This window comes from Lithobates pipiens, unplaced genomic scaffold (genome assembly GCF_037356315.1).
Source record: "Lithobates pipiens isolate NorthernLeopardFrog02 unplaced genomic scaffold, aLitPip1_a1.2 Scaffold_23, whole genome shotgun sequence".
Lineage (NCBI taxonomy): Eukaryota > Metazoa > Chordata > Amphibia > Anura > Ranidae > Lithobates > Lithobates pipiens.
This window is the reverse complement of record NW_027507785.1, coordinates 109585856-109613440: the sequence shown is the minus strand read 5'-3', so window position 1 is coordinate 109613440 and position 27585 is coordinate 109585856. Positions and strand designations below refer to the sequence as shown.

Genomic DNA, 27585 nt, shown 5'->3' with positions numbered 1-27585 from the left:
ATTAAAAAACACAAAAAATAAAAATAAAAGTATAGTGGCCAAGAGGATAATAAAAACAATTTTTTTAAGACCAAAAAGTAGACACCTATCAACTTCCAATAGCGTCCGTTGATGGAATTGTTCATCAGCGTTAAACACCCACTATTAGCTCAAAGACTTTGAGAACACAGCATCTCACATAGTAGGTGAAAAACCGAACAAAAAAACGATAAATAGGCGTCCCGGAATAAACGCTAGATCTGTGGTGAAGCAGCATGCGCTCCAACTGCATTCCACATGATCTTCGACCTGGAAGTGACGTAGTGTGCGTGGCTCCATTGTACACGTTTTGTACGCAACAAAGTCAGAAGAAGACCCCCAGGTGGAGGCGACGAAGAAGAAAGCTGGGCTCCTCCGCTGGTTAAAGAGCTAGCAGAAGATAGCGGAGAAGTCCAGCGAGAAGACACCCCAAGACGGAAGCCCACCTGAGTTGTGCAATAAATAATTTTACAACCTTGTGTTGTGTTTTATTTACACTTTTTTCACCAGGTGAATGGGTAGGGGTACATTGTACCTCATACTCATTCACATAGGGTGGGGGGGGGCGGTATCTGGGGGCCCGCAGACACCGACAACCAATGGCCAGGGTTGAGGGCACGCGGCCTGGTATGGCTCAGGAGGGGGTGGGGGCTCGCTCGTCCCCATCCCCTTTCCTGACTGGCCGGGCTGCGTGTTCAGATAAGGGTCTGATATGGACCTTGGGGGGGACCCCCACGCCGTTTTTTTGGCGTAGGGCTTCCCCTTTAAGTCCATACCATGTGACGGGCCGGCGAGGTGTCTTCCTTTGCTAGTCCCGTCTACCTGGAGCCGCGTTCAAAATGAACAGACTTTCCTCCGTGTGTGGTTAAGTTCCTTCATTTCAAAAGTCCGACCATAGTCCGACGGTTTGCACCTAGTACGCAGGTAAAGTCCGGTCGTGTGTGGGCAGGTCCGCTCGTTTTGAAGTCTGGAGGTTTGTCCGCCGGACTAAGTCCACCGGATAGTCCGATCGTGTGTATGCGGCATTAGACACCACTTTGCAACAGGGCCCCTCGCAGGCTTTCTTCGCTTGGCATAATTAGATTCTAACTCTATGTCCACTTACATGGTGGGGCTTGAACCTGGACTTAGGGGTGAAGCCACATACTGTTTTGTTGTAAAAGTTTTGGAATGCATATAGCGGAGACGCGCATGCGTACTCCAGTGGGTAGCCATATGTGACGATACACCGGCCACGGTGTATAATAAATGGTATGTGGCACTACCTTCCTATCCAATAAATAAATAATTATAAATCAATGAAGTGCAATCAATCAAAATTGTGCAAATCTGCAAAAAATGTGCACTACTGAGCTAAAATAAATATAAATGCAAGTGCAAAAAATAAAAATAAAAAATCACAGTCGTGTGCAAAACAGCAACAAAGTGCAAGTCTTTTTAAAAGTGCATCTGTGCTAGTGTATAATCCACTGATGGTAAATCATATGTAATAAGATAAACTCCTGTTAATAAACTCCTGTTAATATTAATTATTATATCTATATTATATATATATTATATATAATATATATATATATATATATATATATATATATATATATATATTGTGACAGAGCGAGGCTCTGTCCCTATGAAATTAGAGGTAAAGGAGACACAGAGTTTGCATATCTGCGGACTGCAGGACTACAGAGTGTAGAGTTTAAATGGAGAAAACTGCTCTGTCAGTTTTCTCCAGGTTTTGCTAGCTCCAGATGGGATTCTGTAGTTTGGAGATCCCTGAGAGTAATGGGTGGGACGGGATCTCCAACCCTGTGTCCGGGTCTTGAGGCTAGCGAGCAGGGTGTGTGCCCAGCTGCACACAGCCCATATAACGAGGGGATTTGTGTAGGATGGTGGTGTGTGTGTGAGCAGCTTGCTGCTTGAAGCTGTGCATGTCCACAGCTGTGTGAAGGACTTGAAGCTGTGTGCGTCCAAGGAGCCGTGTGCTGTGTGTCGAAGGGTTTGAAGCTGTGTGCGTCCAAGCAGTTTGTTGGAAGGGGCAAGTACCTATAGCAGCACTACTGTTGAAGAGTAGCCAGGTGGGCTAGCATTTTCGTTTGGATTCTGTTGTATTTAATTTAAGCTTGGACCCCTGCGTGGGATTACTGGATGGACTAATATTTAGTTTTCTTCTAATAAACGTGGGCTACCAGGCCCTTAACCTTACACGCCTGACTGATGTGGACTAAAAAATGCATCTACCAATTGAGCTAAACACCCCAATGTCACAATATATATATATATATATATATATATATATATATATATATATATATATATAGTTATATTATAAGTACATTTCTCAATACAGTCTCAGCAATGGTGAACAATCTTCCGTTCAAATTTCAATTGCTCATGCAGCAAAGTACATGCAATCCACTTCAAACAGTGTCAGTCCACCAATAGTGTTCCAATGTGCTCCGGAGTGCGCCCCTTGTTTCCCCCAGCCTCTCACCTCAACTAATGGCCAACTAATAGGCCATATGACGCTATGTATGTAATGGCTGAAGATTTCTCAGTGGCTCCTCGTTAGCCCGTCATAGATATAAACATGCCATCCATAACCATATCATAAATGGGGAGAGAGAGAGAGAGGGGCTCCAATGTGTAGTACCATAAAAACAAACTTTATTATAAAAATATCCGCACTTACAGTTAAGTAAAGAATCTGCCGATTGTCAACACTGGTAACGTGAAGTTACTGGAAGTGACGACACTGACACCTGGCTCCTCACTGACTTTCACGTGACTTTTTCAAAAGCCGGCCGCGGTGGAGACAGCTCAAACAAGGCTTGAAGCGCAGTTGGCAGAAGGCACGTAGCGTGTGAGCTGCGAGTGATACGGCAGCTACACTCCTTTGTCAAGCTAACTAGTGGGACATGGGAGCTGCAATATAAAGTGCATGAGAGAGGATGGGTAGGGGAAGGGCCAGTACATATAAACAAGGTGATTAGCAGCACACTGAGGCAATATATGGCTGACGCTATATTATATTAATATATATCACTTCATATTGGCAGGAGGCAGTGAGGTATATACTAGGTAAAATAGAACCATTTAATATTTTAACAGTGATTAAGAAAAGCAAATAAGAACATAATATACATTTACAAATATATGGCATGCAGCAGCGTTATTATGAATGACTGACCCATATGAATACTGCTAAGAATTAAAATGACTAAAGATAATCATAAATAATATTGAAAATTAAAAACGTGATTAAAGGACTACCTAAAATACAGCAATCACAGTACAGTGGTCAAGAACAAATACAATACAATTAGATAAAAATTAATAAAATGAATTACTTAATTTAGAATTAATTATAAGGGGAGGGGATTGGGAAGTTAAATATTTTATTGGCTCATTTTCTGTGGTCAAGTAATTAATATAGATGGGCAGTAGGGCCATTATTAATAGCAGACGTATATATAAAATATATACATGTATTAATGTGCACAAGCATACCCATGATAGTCATGGTGTGAATAGATGATTGAACGTGGGGAAAATAGGAAAGGGGGGAAATGGGTGTAGTATAGAATGTTGGAAATGGGAATGAGGATTAGTTATAACAGAATGCAAAATTATTTATACTGTGAACAGTCACATTTTGACTGGTCTGCGTTAGAATGGCCCATATAGAACAGATATTGGTTAGGTGTAACCCACTGCATGTATGTAAAATGTACATAATGGCAAACTATATTTATCCAAAAATCTAGATAGTATCATATTCACCATGAAATAAGGTAAAAAATTAATAAATACCAGTAGTGGGTCAGGGTAACTACAATTAGGAGAAGAAGGAGTCTGGGGTAGAACATAGTCATACTCAAGAGTACCCCGCCACCCCCCAAAAAAGGAAGGAAGGAAGACAAACCTAAGAGAGTATAGATATATGATTGTTATGGCATAGCTGGTATAAGTACAACTACAGATAACACATATCTATGTCTATATGTGTCACGGTACTACTTACAGCGAACCCACAGGCGAGCAGGTGACACAGGATCCACCAGGGCGTGGAATCTAAGAGCCAGCCGATGTTCCGCCACAGACCCTCTCACGAAGGTTTGGACTTAGCTGTGTGCTGACCCCAGGTAACGACCCCCGGGCTCACCCTGCTCGCTAGGGAAGTACCAGAAGACACTGTAGACAACGATGGATGGATGAAGCAAGGAGAGCCAGGTAGTAAGCCAAGGTCAGGGCAGGCTGCAGACAACGTAATCAGAACAAGCCGGGTCGGTACACAAAAGATCTAGTTAGGAAGGGATTTAAAGTAGAAGTAGCAGGAAGGAAACATATATTAGGCAACAGGTGACGAGCGGCGACACCCATAGCTGCAGAGTGCACAGAGCTGAACACCTGACAGTGGACAACAGATGCCAGCCGACCCACTGCAGTAAAGGTGAGACACAGATCAGCTCCGCAGCTGATCTGTGAGGATATGGACTAATAGGCATCTAATACTCAAACGGAAAATAGAAACTAAAGGATGGTAGCTATCTCGATCCCTAATGTTAATACCTTCTGGTGAGAGAACATCTAGATTATATGCCCAGTATGTTTCTCTGGCACACAGTTTTTTAAATCTCTCGGCTGAGGAGAGGAATCTAGGGATCTGCTAGAAAAACCATACTTTTAGTCCAGTGGGGGATTTGCGATGGACCTATGCAAAGTGTCGCGGGACACTATGTGGATCTTCGCCTCCCTCGATAAACCTATGTTCTCTGAACCTCTGCAGTAAGGCTCGGATAGTTTGACCAATGTAGATAAGGTGACAAAGGAAAGTGAGGGCGTACACTACAAAATCTGATGAACAATTATAAAATTATTTGAGTTAGTAGGTTTTTCCTTTTGTACAGAATGACTTTTGACCATGCTGTACAAATTTACATGTTTTGCATAGTGCTTTATGACATTGGAACATGCCTACCAATGATATGAGCACAGACGCAATTGGTGGAACTATGGTAGATTTAAATTTGCTTGTGATAATTTAATTTTTCAGATGTGGGGCCCTACGGTATGTGACCCTAGGGTGTTTAGGGATAATGGCGTTCAGATATCTTGTTTGTAAGATATCCCAATGGTTGGATAGTATATTTTCCATCTTTTTGTGAATGGAATGTGGTGACAAACCTGGTGGAATGGTCCTTCAGAATATTATTGGCTTTGGGTGGTTTTACTTGAAGATAAAATTTATTAGATCCTCGGGGTACTGTTTGTCAAGGAATTCCCTTTTGAGTTCAACATAGTCGGTATCTTTAGTACAATTTTGTCTTAATGACCAAAATTGCCCCTTAGGGATATTGTAATCTATTTGGGATAATGGCAACTCCTAAAATGCAGATAAGAGTTTTCCACACAGTTTTTGGCACAGATGGTCTGGCCACCATGACCCAACTCTAGGTCCAAAAACGCCAATATAGAGGGATTGGTAACAAATGTGAATGATGGCCCATATGGGTTATCATTATAGTGTTGGGCAAATGAGCTGATGAGGTTGGGAGTACCATCCCAGATGACAATGATATTGTCTATATATCTCCCAAAGAAAACAATATTAGCTGAGAATTGTCTATTTTTGAGTTTATCGTTGATCGGTTGATCTCCCAAACACCCATAGCCAGGTTGGCATATGAAGGGGGCAACATTGGCCCCCATCGTGGTGCCCTGTAGTTGCAGATAATAGTCTCCGTCAAAGTTGAAACAATTGTGTGTTAAACTAAATGTGATTGCCTCCACAATGAAGGCAGCTTGCTGGGGGTTGGTTAGTGGATCCATAGCTAACAATTCTTCCAGGGGCATTAGACCAAAACTATGGGGGATGGAGTTGTAAAGAGAATTGACATCAAGTGAGAGCCACATCTAAGTTGGCTCCCACTTGTATGGAGACAGTAGTTCCAGTAAGCGTGTACCATCTTGGATATGTGACTGTAGCTGATGTACCAAAGGATGTAGAAATTGGTCTATATATAAGCTGAAACCTGAAGTAACGTTGTCCATCGCTGCTACGATGGGTCTAACTGGGGGGTGATCCAGACTTCTTGTGGGTCTTTGGGAGATAATAAAAATATGGTTTTCGGTAAAAAGCCTAACGCAAAAAGGAGCTTTCTGTTCTATTTTCTTCTTGCACATAATCCATCTTATTCTAGAGGACAATCTGCTGATTTAATGACAAGATCTTGTGCATGCATTAATATGTCTAGGGCTTTGATTTTTGATGGAGAAAGAATGTTGTATTTGGTAGTGGAGGTGGAATTACAGTGTTAGCTTTACAAAGGAGCGCGGCTGCCGTGTCACTCGCAGCGTGCATGTCACGTATCAGATAAGACCAGAACTGTGTGGACTGCAACAGAGGAAACCCAAACGTGTATAAGTGAAATATGAAGATTTATTGAGGGAAATATAAATACAACCACACAGTGCAATAGACCAACCAACAGACAGAGACCCCCAAATAACAGCAGACAGATATGTACAAATGGGAAATACCAGGATCATAAAGAATAGCCAGGCCAGGGTCATGCACAGAGGATCAGCAGATAAACAAAAGGGCAGTTCCAGACTCAGAGACGCAAGCCAGGCCAAGGTCATGCATGGGGAGATCAGCAGATGGGGGAAGGAACACAGGACAGGGAGAGGATGGACGGATCAGACTGCAGTGCATTGATGACAGGAACAAGTGGGACAGGGTAGGTACCAGGACAGGGAAACAGGATCAGAAACACAGGTCACAAGTTCAGGGCACAGGAACAGGTTCAGAAATCAGGATCAGATGACACAGCAGCAGGTCAGGGTACAAGGACAATACCAAGGCAAATATGTGAGTGTTTGCCGGGTATTTATATGCCTGTAATTGGTCTCAAGTAACACAGAATTTGCAAGAGGTGCTGACTGCTCCACACTGCCAGGATCCATCCGCTGGTGGACGCCAGTACTGCGGTCCAAAGATGACATACTATTATCAACAGGGAAAAGCTCCCCTGGCAGTTCCAGACTGCCAGGAGACACCTGCTGGTGGACCACAGTACTGCACCCCAATATCAGGCAGTGACACTAGTGAATGGAATCTTTCCTGACAGTACCCCCCTCAAAGGAGCAGCCTCTGGACGCTCCAACTAGCTGCTGCTGGGACAAGTCCATGGCATCAAGCTGGGCAGCAGGTTGATTAATCTGGATATGAAGGCAGTCCAAAGTATTAAACCAGGCGATAGACAGCTCAAGCTGGGCAGCAGATGTAGACATAACAGGCTTAGCAGCAGGCTCCGGGTCATCGGGCTGGGCAGCAGGCTCCGGGTCGTCGGGCTGGGCAGCAGGCACCTTGAACTGGGCAACAGGCACCTCGAGCGGGCCAGCAGGCACATCAAGCGGGGCAGCAGGCACATCAAGCGGGGTAGAGGGCACCGCAAGCTGGGCAGCAGGCATGGGCACTTCAGGCTGGGCAGCAGGCACGGGCACTTCAGGTTGGGCAGCAGGCACTTCAGGCTGGGCAGCAGACAGGAACACCTCAGACTGGGCAGCAGACAGGAACACCTCAGGCTGGGCAGCAGACAGGAACACCTCAGGCTGGGCAGCAGACAGGAACACCTCAGGCTGGGAAGCTGGCACATCGGACTGGGAAGCTGGCACATCAGACTGGGAAGCAAGTAGCGGCACATGAGACTGGAAGGCAGGTAATGGGATGTCAGACTGGAAGGCTGGGACGTCAGACTGGAAGGCTGGGACGTCAGACTGGAAGGCTGGGACGTCAGACTGGAAGGCTGGGACGTCAGACTGGAAGGCTGGGACGTCAGGCTGGGACGTCCGGCTGGAAGGCTGGGACGTCAGGCTGGACAGCAGGCACTGGGACGTCAGGCTGGACAGCAGGCACTGGGACGTCAGGCTGGAGAGCAGGCACTGGGACGTCAGGCTGGACAGCAGACACTGGGACGTCAGGCTGGACAGCAGGCACTGGGACGTCAGGCTGGACAGCAGGCACATCAGACTGGGGCACAGGAACTTCAGGTGGAGACACAGGCTGGATAACAGTCAGAGGTTTGGCAGAATCAGGTGGTTTATCAGGTTCAGCTGGCATACGAGCAGACTGGAGCAGGTTGATTGATGTGGAGGCAGGTTGTGTTACTGGCAGGATGGGTAGGAAAGAACTTCCATCTCTTTTTAGATTTAGCTACTGAAGTCCTCTAGGTAGCTGCAGATCTATAGGTAGGGGATGAAACAGACTGGAGAGAAGGGTTGGAATATGGCAGGGAAGAGGCAACAGTGGCTGGGGAAAGATCTTGAGGGATAGTAGGCAGCAGGAAAGAGGCAGGTGGATTAAAGGCAGGGTATGTGCAGCAGGAAGAAACAGGGTATTGATATGATATATGGTGGAGAGTAGAGTATATTGTGCTGAAACTGAGGTTGCCATAGGTGATGGAGGAAAAGACTCTTGGGCAGGCAGGTGTTTGGTAGCAGAAATGGTTTGTTGTGGGCTGGCTGTGGCTGATTGCAAAATACCAGGCCATGCTAAAAGTAATGGTTGCACAAACTGCAGGTTACATACTGCCTGTCTGACAAGGGATTATACAGAATCAACACATTCTATTATCATCTGTTGGGAACAGGCTGTGCAATGCTCAAAAAAGTAAGGGGAATCATCTTCCAGAAGCCATACCAGTGATGTGCCCTGATTAATACAGAAAGGGGCAGAAAAATCATCCTGGCCCTCTGGGATGCAGGGCTAGCTCTGTGCAGATTTGAATTTATGGCTGAACATCCCCAAACAGCATACAGCCCTGATCAACCCAGGAGTGAGCTAAACGAATGGTTTCCAACAGCTGATCACTGGTCCACTCTTTCAGGGTCTGGCAGAGACATTCACTACTCTCAGACGCCAGCAGAGCATAATAACTAATCACCTCAATTCAATTCATTTCAGTAAGCAACCTGAACCAAGATGGTTCCTCTGTGTAGCCACTTCTGGTCAGGGATGGCTTTGGTATTCTGTGATGTATCAGATAAGACCAGAACTGTGTGGGCTGCAAGAGAGGAAACCCAAACGAGTATAAGTGAAATATGAAGATTTATTAAGGTAAATAATATAAATACAACTACACAGTGCAATAGACCAACCAACAGACAGAGACCCCCAAATAACAACAGATATGTACAAATGGGAAATACCAGGATCATAAACAATAGCCAGGCCAGGGTCATGCACAGAGGATCAGCAAATAAACAAAAGGGCAGTTCCAGACTCAGAGAGGAGACATCATGGGGAGATCAGCAAATGGGGGAAGGAACACTGGTCAGGGAGAGGATGGACAGATCAGACTGCAGCACAGGGATGACAGGAACAGGTGGGACGGTAGGGACCAGGACAGGGAAACAGGATCAGAAACACAGGCCACAAGTTCAGTACACAGGAACAGGTTCAGAAATCGGGATCAGATCACACAGCAGCAGGTGAGGGCACAAGGACAATACCAAGGCAAACGTGTGAGTGTTTGCCGGGTATTTATATGCCTGTAAATGGTCTCACTTAACACCTGATTCAAAGAGGTGCTGACTGCTCCACACTGCCAGGATCCATCTGCTGGTGGATGCCAGTACTGCAGCCCAAAGATGACATACTACTATCAACAGGGAAAAGCTCCCCTGGCAGTTCCAGACTGCCAGGAGACACCTGTTGGTGGACCACAGTACTGCATGGCAAATATCAGGCAGTGACACCAGCGAATGGAATATTTCCCGACAGCGCACGCTGAAGCAATGAGTCACTTTCCAGTGACATCATCCATCCGCTCCTTATACCAACCTCACTCCATGCCTTGTTTGAGCTGTCTCGACCGCTGCCTGCCTTTTCACTGTTGCTGTAGCAAGCCCATTGCTTTTTCCTCTGCCAGATTGGACTGCCAACTGATGACCCAATCTCTACCTCCCCTTTGTTGGGACTTTACATACGTGATTATGACTTCACAAATGTGAGTTGCCTGTGTTAAGTGTGTATTAACACTTGTCATACATCTGCACCCAGAGGCACCTCTCTCCTTATACCTACACGGTTTCTGTTCCCACTTGACAGCAGCCCTGTGTGTTAGACCCTCCACTACCTTCCCCTCATGGTCCTTGGACTGTTAAAACAGAATTAATGATCATGGACTATTGTTATGTTAATTTCTGTTTATTCCTAGATTACTATGCTTAATACATTTTTATGTCTGCACTACACTGTGGGATATGCTGCTCTAGTTCCCTGCACCTTCACTTGTATTACTCAGCTGCATAAGGGCTGGGGGAGGAGAAGCAGGAGCATACTGAGCTTAACAGTGAATGGCTGTGAAGCGGGGGGGGGGGGGGTGGGGGGGGGTGTCAGGTCAGGACAGGACAAGTCTGATCATTGGAGGAGAGTACACTGAGTTTTCAACACAGCTAGAAAACTGACCATGTTGTGCTCTCCTGCTTAGTGTGGTCAGTTTTCACTAGGATAGCAGAGGGACTGGCAGGGATTTCACATAAAAGAAGCTTTGCAAAGAACTGAGCTCTTTTGTGCATCTCATCAGTTTGTATTCATTTTTTTTTGCTCTTTCTCCAGTTCCCCAATATCCTTTTTCTGAACTGGTGCCCAAAACTAAACTGCATATTCCAGTTGAAATCTAAGGATTTGTACAGGGGCAAATTGGGCTTTCTCTCTGCAGTCCATACCTCCTTTAATACAAGAAAGGGTTTTGCTTGCTTTGGAAACCGCAGCTTGGCATTGCTTGCTATTATTAACCACTTGCCGACTCGCCACAGTACATAGACTGCAGCAGGGCAGCACAAGTGGGCACAATCAGGTACATGTACCTGCTGCAGTTTAGAATACAGATTTCAGTACCCGGCTGTCTTTGGCGGCCAGGGGATTGTGTGATCACAATGTAAACAAAGCTGTTATGAATTAATTGTGATTGGTCCACAGCTATCACGTGGTATATGGGCTGATCATAGCACCCTGTACCATGTGATTAGCTGTAGCCAATCACAGATCACTAGTAATCACCGCTGTCATGAATGTAACCCATGCCAACCCATAGGAGTTGATAGCATTGATGTTAAAATAATCAAAGAAAAAAAAAACCAAAAAACAGATTACCCCCCCCCCCCCCCCCCCGCCGCATAGTACAGTGCTACTTTGGTGATACTGAACTACTCTGATTAAAGTATGTAAAAAAAAAGAATGTTAAAGAAAAAATATTTAAAAATTTTAATTAAAAAAAATCATACTTTTTATTTTTTTACCATAGTGTCAATTCAGTGTCCCTGATCACCGCCACATCAGTCATATGATAACGCTGCACTGCGCTGGTTGCTGTATGTAAATAAATATGCACATCAAGAAACACATTTTATTTAACCACTTTACCCCCCAAATGACCCCTTTTTGGAAAGTAGACATTCCAAGGTATTTAGTAAGAGGTATTCACTATGAGGTTTTTGGTGTTGTAATTTTTTTCCCACAATTCTTTGCAAAATGAAGATTTTTTTGTTTTTTATTTTTTTCCCCACAAAATTGTCATTGTAATAGGTTATTTCTCTCACGTGGCATGTGTATACCACAAATAATGCTCCGAAATACATTCTGCTGCTCCTTCTGACTATTACGATATCACATGTGTGGGACTTTTTGACAGCCTGGCCACTTAGAGAGGCCCAGCATGCAGGGAGAGCGTCACGTGTTCTATGAGCATAGATTACACATCTAACTTGTTGACTACCTATTACACTTTTGAAGGCCCTGGAGCACCAGGACAATGGGATGTGGCACTGATGGCAGATGCACTGATACGTGGCACAGATGGCACGTGACACTGATGACAGATGGCACTGATGACACTTGACACAGATGACAGATGGAACTAATATGTGGCACTGATGACACATGACACTGATGTGGCACTGATGAGAGATGGCACTGACATGTGGCACTGACAGATGGCACCTATACGTGGCACAGATGACACGTGACACTGACAGATGGCACCAATACGTGGCACTGATGACACGTGACACTGACAGGTGGCACTGGTGACACGTGACACTGACACGTGGCACTGGGGACACATGGCACTAGGGACAGGTGGCACTGGGGACATGTGGCACTAGGGACGGATGGCACGTGGCAATGGGCACAGGTGGCATGGATAGGTGGTACTGGGGACAGGTGGTACTGGGGACAGGTGGTACTGGGGACAGGTGGTACTGGGGACAGGTGACACTGTTAGATGGCACTGGGGACAGGTGGCATTGATAGGTGGCACTGGGGACATATGGCACGCACAGGTGGCACTGAGGACACATGGCACGGACAGGTGGCACTGGGGACAGATGGCACTGGGGACAGATGGCACTGATAGGTGGCACTGGGGACAGGTGGGCATGTGTGTTTTTTTCTGTGTGTGTGTGAGTGTGTGTGTGCGTTTTACTGTGTGTACTCACAGTCACAGTTGCTGCACCGGTTCATCTCTCCCTCCACACACACTGTCTCTGTGTGAGGAGGGGAGACGGCGATGAAAGATGATCTCATATGTTTATATGTTTAAATGAGATCGGCCATCAATACATTGAGTTTGATTTGTTTTCAAATATATATGCCTAAGTTTGTAGACGCTGTAACTTTCAGACAAACCAATTAATATACACTTATTGGAATTTCTTTTACCAAAGACGTTCAGCAGAATACATTTTGACACGTATGAATACATTTACATTTTTTTGATTTTTTTTAATTGGATTTTTTTTTGTATAATAAATAAAAAATCTATTGGTGATCAAATACCACCAAAAAATTGTGTGGGATAAAAATTAGGGCTGTTACTGATTAAAATTTCCGTGTTCGATTAATCTATTTTTAATTTTTTTTAAATCGATTAATCTACTAATTTTGATTAATTATAATGCACAGTGGTGTAGTGGTTAGCGCACTCACCTAGCAGTAAGAAGGGTCACTGGTTCGAATCCCAACCATGACACTACCAGCCTGGAGTTTGCATGTTCTCCCTGTGCCTGTGTGGGTTTACTCAATTTTTTCCCCACACTCCAAAGACATGCAGGTAGGTTAATTGGCTTCTGTCTAAAATTGGCCCTAGCGTATGAATGGGAACCTTGGTTGTGGGCTCCTTGGGGGTAGGGACTGATGTGAGTTTGCAATATACAGGGATAGGGACAATTGTAGACACTCAAAGGCAACATGTGAAGGAGGTCGCATTCAAGTGCCATTGGTAAAATAAAGGTATTTTGTAAAGCAAAACAAAGTGACAGGAGGACTGCCACTGCTTGCTTTGAACTGGATGGACTGGTGTCTTCATTCAACCTTACTAACTATGTAACTATGTAACATACAGATCCAACTACTTTTAGCTGATCTCCTTGCATTGCAACTCTGCATTAGTCAGTGGTAAATGTGGTATACACTATATACAATCACCCAACACTAGTTAGTTTCCACAATCCATGACTTAACTTCACAGTTCACACAAATACGTTTTAAATTCAAACTTTAGCACTGACGTAAGTCATTTTTTTTCCCAACAGTAGCGTGAAAATCCCTCCACCTCCAGTCTAACTAATCACTCTCACCTTATGGCTTGGACCCCTGTGGTCATGCAAGCGGGTATCAAAAGGGTTAACACAGACCATAAACTTCTCTCACATCTCCTTAGATCTCAGCAAGGACACCAGGTCATGGGTAGAAAGAAAAAATCTCACCGCTTAACTATAAGATTAAATTTTTGTGTTCAAACACAAACTACTCACATAAAGATGATAAAAACACAGCATGTAAAGCCAACAATCATGTTAGTTCCATAGGGCAGCAGTGGGTGACGTCATGCGTAGCTCCTCCCTCGTGCGTGTTATGTTCAATTTAGAATTTCAATGTCACCGGACAGATGGAGATGGAAGCACTTGGGGAAAGGGGGAGGAGTCCAGTGACATTGATGTCCGTGTCGTCACTGAATCTCCGGCGGAACTTTCCGAAGACCCGGAAGCCGGCGGAGAGGTGAGTACTGATCATAAGAATTTTGACCGATCAAAAAAAATTATCGATTAATCGAGGAATTAATCTTTAATTTCCACAGCTCTAATAAAAATTAAATTTGCATACAGTGTTGCATGATAGCACAATTGCCAATTAAAGTATCACAGTGCCAAATAGAAGCCCTGCCCTTACATCTCCCTCCTGCAGATCTCCTCTCGCTTAGGAACTTGTATCCCTTCCACTGGTGCACCTCTTCTCTCAAATATTTAGGGGTTCAACTTACACCATCATATTCCACCCTTTGCTCAGCCAACTATGTTCCCCTGTTCAAATCTATCAAAGCCATGCTAAATAGATGGAACCCCCTGATATCTTGGATAGGCAGGATTAATGTGTTGAAGATGTCTGTTATGCCAAAAAATTTTTTTTTTCGAAACCCTACCTGTTCCTATCCCGATGGTACAATTGAAACTCCTTAAAAGGTGGTTTCTTAATTTTGTATGGAAAGACAGGGCTCATAGAGTGGCCAGCTCGGTCATCTTTTCCCCCAGAGGTCAGGTAGGTATGGGTGCTCCAGATATTCACAAGTACTACCTGGCTTCCCACCTCCATGCGGTAGTATGCTGGTCTAGTATGCGACCCCTGAATCAATGGACGGATATAGAGATGGGTTCTCTATTCCCGACTCATCCGTGCTCCCTTATTTGGTCTCCTGCATTATTTTCGAATCCCAACCTCCATGACCTCTGCTTGGGCCCTATGCTGTTCTCACTCTGGGTTTGGTGTTCCTGTTTTCTCTGGCATCCTCATGCCCCCCCCCCCCTTTCTAATGTACTCTTTAATCCCTTGCTCTCTGATAGTCTTTCCCATTCTCAAATGTTTCCCTGGGCTAAGGTGGGCCTGTTCCAATGCTGAGATCTTGTGCACCCTGTCACCCGCAAACTTCACTCCTTTCAGGGCCTTCAATCTACAAGCCAAATCCAAAAACAGTTGTTATTCTCTTTGATCTTTTGGGAGATGTAGAGCTTATTACGTGCCACATCACCTTTCCAAATAAGGGCCCTGAATTGTGTGGTATGTAGACTGGCACATTATGTAAGATGTACAATAGTTGTGGTGTCCATATCATCTTAATAAGATTTACGCACCCAGTTACTGAGGGTGGCAGCTTGCTCCAACTAGCTTGTTTTTGTTAAAATTTACGCAGCATCGGTTTTAAGTTCAGTGTAATATAATCTCCCGGGTCTTTGGTCATCACTATACCCAGATATTTGAAAGAGGTAGCTATTTGTATATGTGAGAGATCTTCTGGTAGGGGGGTTAATAAAGGGTCTAATGGTAAGAGAGCTGATTTATGCCAATTAATGGCAAAGCCAGACGGCTGTTTAACTTGATCAATCAGTGCCATAACTGCCGAGGGACTCCCTGGTGTCTCCGAAGTACAGCAGCGTATCATCTGTGTACAATAAGATTTTTTCCTCATATTGTCCGTGCCTGAAGCCCACGATGTTAGGAGAGGTCCTAGCCCTGCAAGGGGCTCTAATGCCAGGGCAAACAGGGGCGACAATGGGCACCCCTGCCTCGTGCCACAGAACAAAGGAAATGCCTCAGAGAGGGTGTCGTTAATCCTCACTTTTGCTGTGGGGCAGCGTATAATAACTGCACCCAGGAGATGAATTTGTCTCTCAATCCAAAACGACGCAATACCTCCACTCCACGCTGTCAAAAGCTTTGGCAGTTGAGGGAAAAGACAGCTCTATTATTCGAGTTGTCAGCTGGGATTTGAGTGTCAAGGAATAATCTACGAATATTCAATGCCGTGGAGCGGGTGGGGATGAAACCAGACTGGTCAGCATGTACCAAGTCTGCCACAACTCCCGAAAGTCTGGTGGCCAGTACTCTAGCTAATAACTTCACATCTGTATTAATAAGTGAGACGGGTCTGTAACAGATCCTTACCTGGCGTGGCTAACGAGAAGTGACCTCTTTTGTATACACCGCAGCAGCTGGCAGTGTGAGGATTTCTTATAGAGAAACCTTTAAAAAAAGGTTTTCAATAAACCTTTCTTAAAGACATACTACACTATGGATTCTCCTCCGTTTTACATGTAGCGTTTAAATGAGAATCTAAACTGTGGATGGATGAATAACCAAATTCCCAGGGAGATGCCAGAGAGCGACACAGGGGCTATACACTGTGAAGGCGGATTTCCCCAAGTAGGGGTAAAGATCTGGTGAGCGCAATATAATTCATTTTCACCAAAGCGCATCGGGATTTTCTTTGGATATTTGCACAAGGCACCATTTGGATTATGAACTGTTTAATATATTACAAAGGACTTGTCTTTCAGTATTTTTCACTAGGTTTATATTACCAATTTTTATTTTTATTTTTTTATTGTTTCACAACCTTTATTGGTATGGATGTATAACTGTTTGAACAATTGCACGGATTAGGAATAATTTTATTAATTAATAGAGTTCCACATATTGACACACATTTTATTTAAGGGTATAGCGCCAATTCTACCTGACTTTTTTTCACATGCTAATAAGCCCCACCCGTTTTCGGGGGGGTATACCAAGTAGAGGCAGCTCGTACCTCAAAACATCTTAAGACATTTAAGAATTTTTCAATAGTATCACAATTTTATATGTAATCTCAATTTTTTCCAAACACCAATTCGGGGCTGTTTAACCACTTGCTTACTGGGCACTTAAACACCCTTCCTGCCCAGACCAATTTTCAGCTTTCAGTGCTCTCACACTTTGAATGACAATTACTCAGTCATGCAACACTGTACCCAAATGAATTTTTTGTCCTTTTTTTCCCCACAAATAGAGCTTTCTTTTGGTGGTATTTGATTACCTCTGGGGTTTTTATTTTTTGCGCTATAAATGAAAAAAGACTGAAAATTTTGAAAAAAAAACGCATATTTCTTTGCTTCTGTGACAAAATTATGCAAATTATTAATTTTTCTTAATACATTTTGGCCACAATTTATACTGCTACATGTCTTTGTCTTTGGTAAAAATAACCCAAATTAGTGGATATTATTTGGTCTTTGTGAAAGTTAGAGAGTCTACAAGCTGTGGTGCGAACCATACAAAATTGATCACATCTGATGTACTGGTGATCTCATTTCTTGCGACCCGAACAAGTCAGGAAAGTACAAATACCCCCCAAATGACCCCTTGTTGGAAAGTAGACATTCCAAGGTATTTAGTAAGATGCATGGTGAGCTTTTTGATGTTGTCATTTTTTCCCACAATTCTTTGCAAAATTAAGATTTTTTATTTTTTTCCACAAAATTGTCATTGTAATAGGTTATTTTTCTCACATGGCATGTGTATACCACAAATGACACCCCCAAAAAAATTCTGCTACTCCTCCTGAGTAATACAATACCACATGTGTGGGACTTTTTCACAGCCGGGCCACATAGAGAGGCTCAACATGCAGGGAGCGCCATCATGTGTTCTAGGAGCATAAATTACACATCTAACTTGTTGACTACCTATTACACTTTTGAAGGCCCTGGAGCACCAGGACAATGACACGTGGCACTGATGACACGTGGCACTGATGACAGATGGCACTAATACGTGCCACTGATGACAGATGGCACTAATACGTGGCACCAATGACAGATGGCACTAATACGTGGTACCGATGACACGTGACACTGATGACAGATGGCACTGATAAGTGGCATTGATGACACGTGACACTGACAACAGATGGCACTGATGACATATGGCACTGATACGTGGCACTGATGACATATGGCACTAATATGTGGCACTGATGACAGATGGCACTGATGACACGTGGCACTGATGCCAGATGGCACTTATACGTGGCACTGATGACAGATGGCACTGGGGACAAATGGCACTGGGGACAGATAGCACTAACAGGTGGCACTGGGGACATGTGGCACTGGGGACAGGTAGCACTGGGGGTGGATGGCACTGGGGGTGGATGGCACTGGGGGTGGATGGCACTGGGGGTGGATGGTACTGGGGCGGATGGCACTGGGGGAGGATGGCACTGGGGTGGATGGCACTTTTTTTTTTCACTTACGGTCGTTCATCTCTCCCTTCTCACACAATGTTTACATATGAGATCATCTCTCATTGGATAGGCCGATCGCGCTGTAAACGGCCGCTGTGATTGGCCGTTTACAGCGATCTGTGACTGGCTGTGTCCAAGGGACACGGTCAGCACAGAACTTCCCCGATGCGCGCTCCCGGGAGTGCACATTGCGGAAGTAAACAGGAGGACGTCCAGGGACGGCCTCCCGGCAGATAGTGTCCACTCTGTAGCCGTCTTTCAGCTATAGGGCGGGAGCGAAGTGGTTAATCATCACTATTATATATACACATATATATTTTTTCAGCAAGAGGTCCCTGCAAAAGGGTATGGACACTAATATCTTAACAATTTGTATAACAACGATAGCAATTTTATAGTGCTAACAAGTTGAGGATTAGTGGCAATAAATATATTAATTTAAATGTATAGCGCCAATTCTACCTGATTTCTTTTTCACTTTACCGGGCTTTGGAATAACTACTATGATAGCCTCATACGTGCAGGCGGGCAAACTGCCCACCTGAAGGGCATCATTCCGAATTGCTAGTAGGGTGGGTAATAGGATTTTGCCATATTTCCCATATGTTTCCATGGGCAGACCGTCAGCTCCGGTGACTTATTATTCGCCATTTGTGCTACTGCCAAAGTGAGTTCCTCTAAAGTTATCGGTGTGTTGAGGTCAGTCCGACCTTGTTGTGATAATTGCGGGATTGAGCACTGGTCCAGAAATTGGTTCAGCTCCTCTTTTGTGGTGTGTACTTTAGTAGTGTATAAATCCTTGAAAAAATCTGAGAACACATCAGGGACAAGATTCTGATTGGTAATCGTATCACCTGCTGCGTTCTGGATAGAGTCAATGTGTGTGGTGTCCTGTTGGGCTCTAGCTATTACAGCAAGTAAATGACCTGTAATTTCCCCTTCATTGAAGTATTTTTGCTGAAGAAAGAAATGTTTGTTTTCTGCAGTTGTAATGATGACTTGTGCCACCTGCCACTTACGCTCCGAATCAGGACAGGGGTCAGAAATATATCTTTCCTCCACCCTGGCAGCTTCATTCATCACTAAGTCCTCCCATTCTTTAGTTTTGGTTTTGATGGAGGTGATCTGTTTAATAATTAACCCCATTAAGTGGGAGTCAAAGCATCCCAGATTACTGCAGACTCTGCCGAGCCTTGATTAAAATCTAAAAACTCTCTCAAGGCTTTGGGGGATGGGTTGGGCCCTGGGAAAATTGTGAACCAAAAGGGATTTACCTTCCATAGTCTGCATCTGGGACTGAGGACAGTATTGACCTTAGCACATAGGAGAGAGTGGTCTGAAATATTACGTGGCGCATACATCACAGAAGTAGTGAGTGAGTGTGCCAGGTTGTTTCCCAGACATAAGTCAATTCGTGATAGACATTTGTAAGACATCAAATAACAAGAATAGCATTGAGGCGTGGGATTCAGATCCCTACCACATATCGTAGGCCAATTTCTACCACGAATCTAGCAAAGAGGGTAGGGCCCCCTTGCGCGGGACTACCGCTAGTTGCAGCTTTAAATTTGTCCATTTGTTTATCCATTACATTATTGTAGTCACCCAGCACCCAAACCGGACTGTTAGGGTGCAGCACTATAAATTGTGCTAAGCATTCCAGACTATCAAAGGAGGAAGGGTGGAGGGATGTATATATTAGCAATACATGTCAGACCTGACAATTTGCATAGCAAAAAAATGGACCTTCCCTGGTCATCAATCAGGGGTTGCAGCAATTGAAAAGATACGTGCCGTGAGATAAGTGTACTGACTCCCCTAGAGTAGGCTGTATGGGTGGAGTGGAACTGAGTGGGATAGCTTCAGCTTTTAAGTGTAGATATAGTGGCAGCCTGTAGGTGAGTTTCCTGTAAACATGCCACAGATGGCTTGTGTGCTTTTATCATTAAAAAAAGCCACTCTTTTCACTCCACCACCCAGCACCCTCACGTTCCATGACACCAAAGTACATTCAGTAGATATCTATTAGCAAGTTGGTATGTAGCTGTCAGGAACCTATACAGGTATATGGATATGTCAGAGTATCCTCCACACCCCCATATAATGTAATCATTAGGTGTGCATTTCCAGTGCAGGGTCAGGGAAGCATAGGATGGGGTTTGCCTAAACCATATTTCTCTATTGGGGTTACCAGCGGACATAAGAGCAAAAGCTTCATATCTCCTGCAACCAGTAGGAGTCAGGTTAGAGAATATAACCACAACATAGAGTAACCAAAAAAAGTCTCAGCATAATAAAAAAAAAAGGAAAAGAAAAAGGGTTTTTGCATCCTGATAACAGAGCAGGAGCTCAGTTCCGTAGGTCTTGTCCACGCAGGACCATTGTGGGGGGATGGGGGGCGACAATGTCTCAGTTCACCTGATTCAAAGGGACTTGCAGGTTCGAGTCATTGGTAAGGTATACTGCAAACAAAGGTATCTCTAAACTCTCCACCTTACAGGAAGAGATAGGGGAGTGGAGAGGAAGGAAATAGTGAGTAGGACACGATCAGTCCCTGGGTGCTGCAGCCTTCTGAAGGGTATGCTCCGCACGATCCAACCAGTGAGATGCATTTGCAGGGTTATCAAAGAATTGCCTTTACCCGTTGGCTGCTATTCTGAGCTTGGATGAGTATAGCATTGCGATTGCGACATCATATTTTCGGAGGTGCTTTTTTACTTCGGTGAACTTGGCCCTCTTGCATTGCAATTCCGCAGAGAAATCTGGATAGAATGATATGCAGGCATTATCAATTTTCATAAAAATAAAACGAATTCCCCCACCAACGGGATTTTTAGGCAGCAATAAACAGTAAGCGTAGCATACTATATAAAAAAGATTACTTTATTGTGTGGTAAAAACCTTTTGCTCCCTTCTTAAAGGGGTTCTCCTCAGGGAGGACACAGTAGATACCGGGTGTACCTGCCCCCTTTCTCTGTGAGCCCGTTCTCCTTTATGTTCCCTCTTTTTCTCCTCTCTAACTCTTTAGTAAGTGTCTAGGAACACCCCCTGACCATGCCCCTCTCATAAATTGTTGATAATCTTCAATTATTATGATTACAACCAAACAGGGTACCATGGTATAGTGTTCGCAACTGAACACCATATTTTTCTGTGATTCATTGTATAATTATGTCATCACTTCATTTTTGCTGTTTGTATATATTTTCTTAGCTATATATTTACTCTGTCTGTCCTTGAATAAAGACGTGCGTTTGCACGTCGGGACATGCATGCTATATGTGTATATGTAATAATCTGAAAAAGATGTTATTTTATTCTTGTCTTTGGTTAAGCAAATGGCTTCTTTTAGCTAATGGTGTGTTGGGATCGGTCGCCTGTCCCTTTCCCCCCCCCCCCTTTTTTTTTTTTTTTTTTTTTTTTTCCCCCCTTCTACCCACACACCTTCACCCCATCCCCGTTCTGGGGGTTAGGGGAGGTATTGGACAGTAGCGACATATCCCCACATTGACCTGACCCGGGTTTATGCTTGTCCCCCACTTCTATGGTCCCTCCGCACATTGCTTCCAATGTCCTTCCGCCTTTATGTGGAGGAGGTGGTGTGTGGGGGCCTGTTTGCCTCTTTTGCGCGACTCCCCGACAAGGGTAGGAGGGACCCCTGTCTGTGCACATGCAGGGCTCTCTCCACAGATGTCTCCCTATATGACTGGTGCGGGCTGGTCCTGCCCAGCCATTGGAGACACGTATTTCCTTGTCGGTGGCGTCCCTGAACACTTCCGGACGTGCCTCACGTTCGTCTGACCCTTCGTACGGACGGACGTGACGCAATCACGTCGTGCATTTGCGTCGGAAGTGACGTCATTTCGGGGTCGCTTTACGACCTTCCGGGACGCCGGGGCGCTCACACGAGGTCGACCTGTTTAGGCGGCCAAGCAGGAATAGGCGGTTCCAGCCAATGGGTGGGCGGCCATGCCTGTGATGCAATCCCGGGGCACTATATAACACAGTACACTTGGCAGCATACATCAGCTCCTGTACACAAACAAGGACTCTCGTACCTTTGAATCCCTGGTTGGTAAGTTTGACTATTTGCTAACCTGGCTGACATGCCCCCATTTTACTTAAACAAACTTCTGAAAAACTAGCTTTTCTAACAACTAGCTCGCTTTATCATTCTATTTATTCTTAGATGGGGGTGCCCCTATGGACTAGGAGTCATTGACCGTATCTGGCACTCTTCCCGGGATAGTTTCCCAGCTACTGTCTCTCCTTTTCCATTTTGGGAATCTTTTGTTCAGCCCAGCTATCCAGGTAACTGTTATCACTCTCAGTATAAACATGGTTTATCACATCTGAATGGTTTTTTTTTTTTTTTTTTTTTTTTTTTCTGTCACCTTCCACCAGTTCAACATTAGCATTTCCATGTATTTTCATTTTTACCTCTATCCGCCACTAGCACCCCTATGCACTCTTCCCATTGTCACTCTGATTTCCTAACATGTTATCCCTCTAATTTTTTTCATCACACCAACACCCACACTTTTCACCTCATTATTCACTTTACCTGCACATTATTTACTCACTCATTCACTACAGTCACCCAATATCGGGTTGTCATCACACACACTGCTCCTACCACATGTCATCTCACGTTTGTTTTCTTTTGATTTTCAACCACGTTTGCTGTTTCTGTTCCTTCTTTTCAATACGAGCTTGCCTTCTGAGTTTTGTTTTTCTTTTCCCCCCCTTCCCTCCCCCTTTCCCCCCCCCCCCCCCCCCCCTTTTTTTTTTTTTTTTTTTTTTTTTTTTTTTGGATGTGAATACAGATATCTGGGGATATTCCCTTTATATGCACACAAATCATATATAAGATATCCCCATACCCCATATGTGGGTCTATATATATATAATATAGAATATAAAAAACAAATATATAAATATATATGTCTAATTGCGACTATGTTGGGATTTTCACCACAGGCGTGACTTACCATACAGGCAGGCTGCCTACGCTTGCACCTATTCCCTACAACCTTTGTGGGGCATAGGGTTTTGTCGTGTGACCGCTCGTGAGCCGCGCCTCTGGGCTTCCGACCCTCACCCCACTGCTGGATTCTGTGGCGAGATGTATGGACCATATATCTTTTGTAACCTGTGAAGGACGTCTAAGCATGAACCTGGGTAAACTCCACCATTAAGCACTATAATTTGTATGAACCTTTCGGCAATACCATACTGGGTAATTACACTGACAAATCTAGAATATGTTTAATACTAATCCTATTCGATAGATTTATTAAGTTGTATCTTGTCTCTCTATCAACAGACTTTCTCTGAAGAAGACCCTAGTGGTTGAAACGAGTTAGAACTATAAATTTATTTTTGCTGTTACTAATCTTATACAGTATATTTATAGTTAGGTCTGCTTAGTGTATGCCCAATTGTCATTGCAATTTTTGTATGTACAAGCTTGGTTCTATTTATATCTTTTTATTTTAAATACCTGGGTGAAGCTCATGTTTTTACCACACAATAAAGTAATCTTTTTTATATAGTATGCTACGCTTACTGTTTATTGCTGCCTAAAAATCCCGTTGGTGGGGGAATTCGTTTTATTTATTTTTCTGATTCATAGGGGTGAGCAGCACCCTTTTTGCTCTTGTTAGCAGTGTGTTCCTTCCAATACTATTTAAACTAGGTGGCTAAACACCCTTCTTCTTCTCTCGTCTTTCTTCTCTTTTCTCCATTTCTTTCTCTCTCTTATTCACTCTTCTTTCATACTCCTTTTTCTTTCCTTGATCTTCCCTCCCCCGCAATTGAACACTCAAGGGTTTAAACATGAGCTTGACTTAGCAGTATTTTGATGCGATTGAGGTGTATATATATATACTCTGTTTATGTACACAATATGCCCACAGTAAATATGAATATGTTTCAAGGTCATGAATGGGACACTTTGATGTTAGGGTATGAAACTGAGTTTGAGAAGAACGATCGAGCTGACACAGAGATTACCACTCTCACTTTTAAATTGATGAAATTACTTGAGAAAAAATCAGCACTGTTCTGGCACATAAAATCTTTTGATAGATACAACAAGGAGAAAATTAACCCTTTGGGCCTTCGGGTCCAAATCTTTCCCAATGTAGACTCAATTAGTAGTGAATGCAAAACTGAATGGGAGGCAAACTTGAATGCTTGCTCACAGCAAATGATGGTTATCCTCACCAAAGAGTATACCAGGCAAATTGCACTCCTAGACAAGGAGATTTGTATCCTAGAAAAGGCCTTACAACCGTTTGCCTCTCATGCTCTATTTGTGGAATCCCGGACTAAACTCCGTGCTGATTTATCTTTCCACAATAAGAGCATTTTGGGCAAGAAGGAGGCCAAATATTGGAGGGACAAGTTTGCCTTCTCAGAAGGACGGGCATACAAATGGAATACGAATATACCATCTCATAATAATACTAGTGGGAAAGTGCATCCCGCTACAAGAAATACCACTAAATCTAAAGCCATGCCCAACTCCAATGAAGGAGCTAAATCTATGCAGAAACCTCGGGGCAAATTTAAAAGAAATAGAAGCAATAAGGATTCCCCGGAAGGAAATAGTAAAAAACGCATCACTGACAACATTCCAACAGAAAGTTCAAGTACATATAAGGAATTGCAAGCTATATCACATGCCGTGTTGGCACCATTAGACCCCCCATACACATATTTTGATGAGATGGCCGACCCCGTCCGCAACAATGGGACATGTAATGAGAGAGGAAGGGAAATCATGCTATCATCTATGGAAGTTAGCCAGAAGGCTGACGTTACCAATACTAATGGGACAAACAGTGGCAAGAATAGGGAAAACCATGTATCCGATTTGGAAACTGGTCAGAACTCTTTAAACCCGAAGCGGGGATTTCCCTCACCCCGACTAAACAAGGGAGTAGGAAACTTGGACGCATTTGTCACACGGATCCAAGCGAATCCTTCAGTGTGATCAACCTTTCGTCCTACGCGCTATCACCAGTGGAAACTGCGGTTCTGGCGCGTGGTTTAACATTTTGCCCACAAGAAAACTGTGATCCCTTTGGGATCATCACAGACATACAACTCTTTGCACGCAGGCTGCTGTTAAAGAGCCTGCACACTAGGAATGCGACTGATATCAATGCCATTGATTACCCTAAATTCAGTATGAGAGAATTTAAGGCCTTGAGAGATCTGACACTTCTATACGAGGAAAACAATACTCTGGACCTCATAGACCAGATAGATCTGGATATGCTATTGGATATAACGAATGAACCCCCCAACACCCCTGGGTCTATGGTCAAAAAACCCTCAGGTAAATTTCCACCTCTAAGCCTAAACTCAAACATCGATACATTTGTTAAACAAGTATCTAGGGATATCCGTAAATTGCCATCCAGGAAATCTTACCCCAACAACTTAAATGTAGAAGAAATAAAAGCTCTTCACATGCTGACAAACAACGTCAACATCACAATAAAACCCTCTGACAAGGGGGGCAATGTTGTCCTTATGGACAACTCAAATTATGTACGCATGTGCCAAGAGATTCTAGACAACAAAGAATGGTATAGGACTATCCCGAGTACATTAATACAGACTTTTTACAACAAATTCTATAAGTTAATAGATGCAGCCTTGGCTCAGGGTGGCATCACAAAGGACCAACATGCCTTTATTGGAATCAAATACCCTAAGGCTGCAACCTTTTATAGTTTACCAAAGATCCACAAATGCCAAACAAGACCTCCTGGCCGGCCGATCGTTTCAGGGAAAGGGGGAATAACTGAAAATCTCAGTAAAGTCATTGATTCATTTCTACAGCCATTTGTTTTGAGTATGCCCTCATATGTGAAGGATACAACGCATCTACTACAAACCATTGAGAACCATACCTTAACTACTAACTCCATCTTAGTGGCAATTGATGTGGAGGCACTGTATAGCTCGATCCCACATGAGAAGGGGATCAAGGCTATACAAAATCTACTCCAACTAAGTGGGAGATATAAATTCGAAGTCAACGAATTTATAGTGGACGGACTTGATTACATCCTACATCACAACTTCTTCCTATTCAATGACTCCCACTACCTCCAGGTGCAGGGCGTGGCCATGGGCACTTGTTGTGCCCCGGCCTACGCCAACCTGTACCTGGGGGAGTGGGAGAAGTCCCTCCTGGATGGCGAGGGCCTCCTCGAATACACGCGCCACATTGCTATGTGGCGGCGGTATATCGATGACGTCCTCGTCATCTGGGAGGGATCGGAGGTTGCCCTGTTGGAATTTATGTCCTGCATGAACATAAACACATATAATCTCAAGTTCACTGTGACATATGACACTCAGAGCATTACGTTCTTAGATGTCACTATAGGACGCACCCCAGATAATTCCATTTTCACCTCTCTATACCGAAAAAGCACTGCCGGCAACACGGTACTGCACGCAGATAGCTTTCACCCTGCGGCCCTAAAACGGTCTATACCCTACGGCCAATATCTCCGCCTCCGCAGAAACTGTTCTAATGACAGTCTCTTTAAAGAAGAGGCACAGAAACTTCAGACTAGATTCCTTGCGCGAGGATATAGTCGCTCCTGCCTTCGCAGGGCTTACAACAAAGTTGCAGTGTTACCACGCAGGGACCTCTTGTTCTCTAAAAAGGAACGCAGTGACCCTACAGCGGACTCACTGAGGATCATTATGCGCTTCAGTAAACAACACAACATTATTTTGGGTATCATCCAAAAATACTGGTCGATCTTAAAAGACGATCCTAAGATCGGCTGTCTGGTTCCAGCACGCCCCCTTATCTCTTTCAAAAGGGCCTCTTCACTATACGATAAACTGGTGCAGAGCGAATATAGGAATGAGAACAAAAGGTCCAAACACTGCTCAGTTCTCGGCTCCTTCCCTTGCAATCACTGCTCATGTTGTAAATATATTAGACGTGATAAAACCTTCTGTCTACCAAACGGTGCCAACTTTCGACCTACACACTTCGTGAACTGTCAGACACGGGGTGTGGTTTACTTCTTAGAATGCGAGTGTGGGGCGTACTACGTAGGCAAAACAAAACAGGAATTCCATCGCCGAATGTCTAAACATGTGTACAGCATGGAAATTGGCAACTATTACCTGCCGATTGGACGTCACGTTGTGCAAATACACAACTATAGAATGCCTAAGTTTACATTTACAGCCCTGGACCGTATACACATACCTGCTCGGGGGGGCGACTGGAATAAGACCCTATTACAACGGGAACAGAGGTGGATACATAAACTGGATGCCACCTCTTTCCCAGGCCTGAACGAATCGGTCTCTTTTGCTCCCTTCTTAAAGGGGTTCTCCTCAGGGAGGACACAGTAGATACCGGGTGTACCTGCCCCCTTTCTCTGTGAGCCCGTTC

The 27585-nt window shown here is 44.2% G+C and overlaps 1 protein-coding gene and 1 long non-coding RNA gene across 7 annotated transcripts in view; both read left to right on the top strand.

The window, feature by feature from the left end:
• IQSEC1 (IQ motif and Sec7 domain ArfGEF 1) overlaps positions 1-27585 on the top strand; it is a 1458014-nt gene that overhangs the window by 842715 nt on the left and 587714 nt on the right. The window lies entirely within an intron of this gene.
• LOC143926978 (uncharacterized) lies at positions 22120-23376 on the top strand. Its single transcript, XR_013262178.1, has 3 exons — positions 22120-22215; positions 22330-22451; positions 23121-23376. It is a non-coding gene; the product is annotated as an uncharacterized LOC143926978 (long non-coding RNA).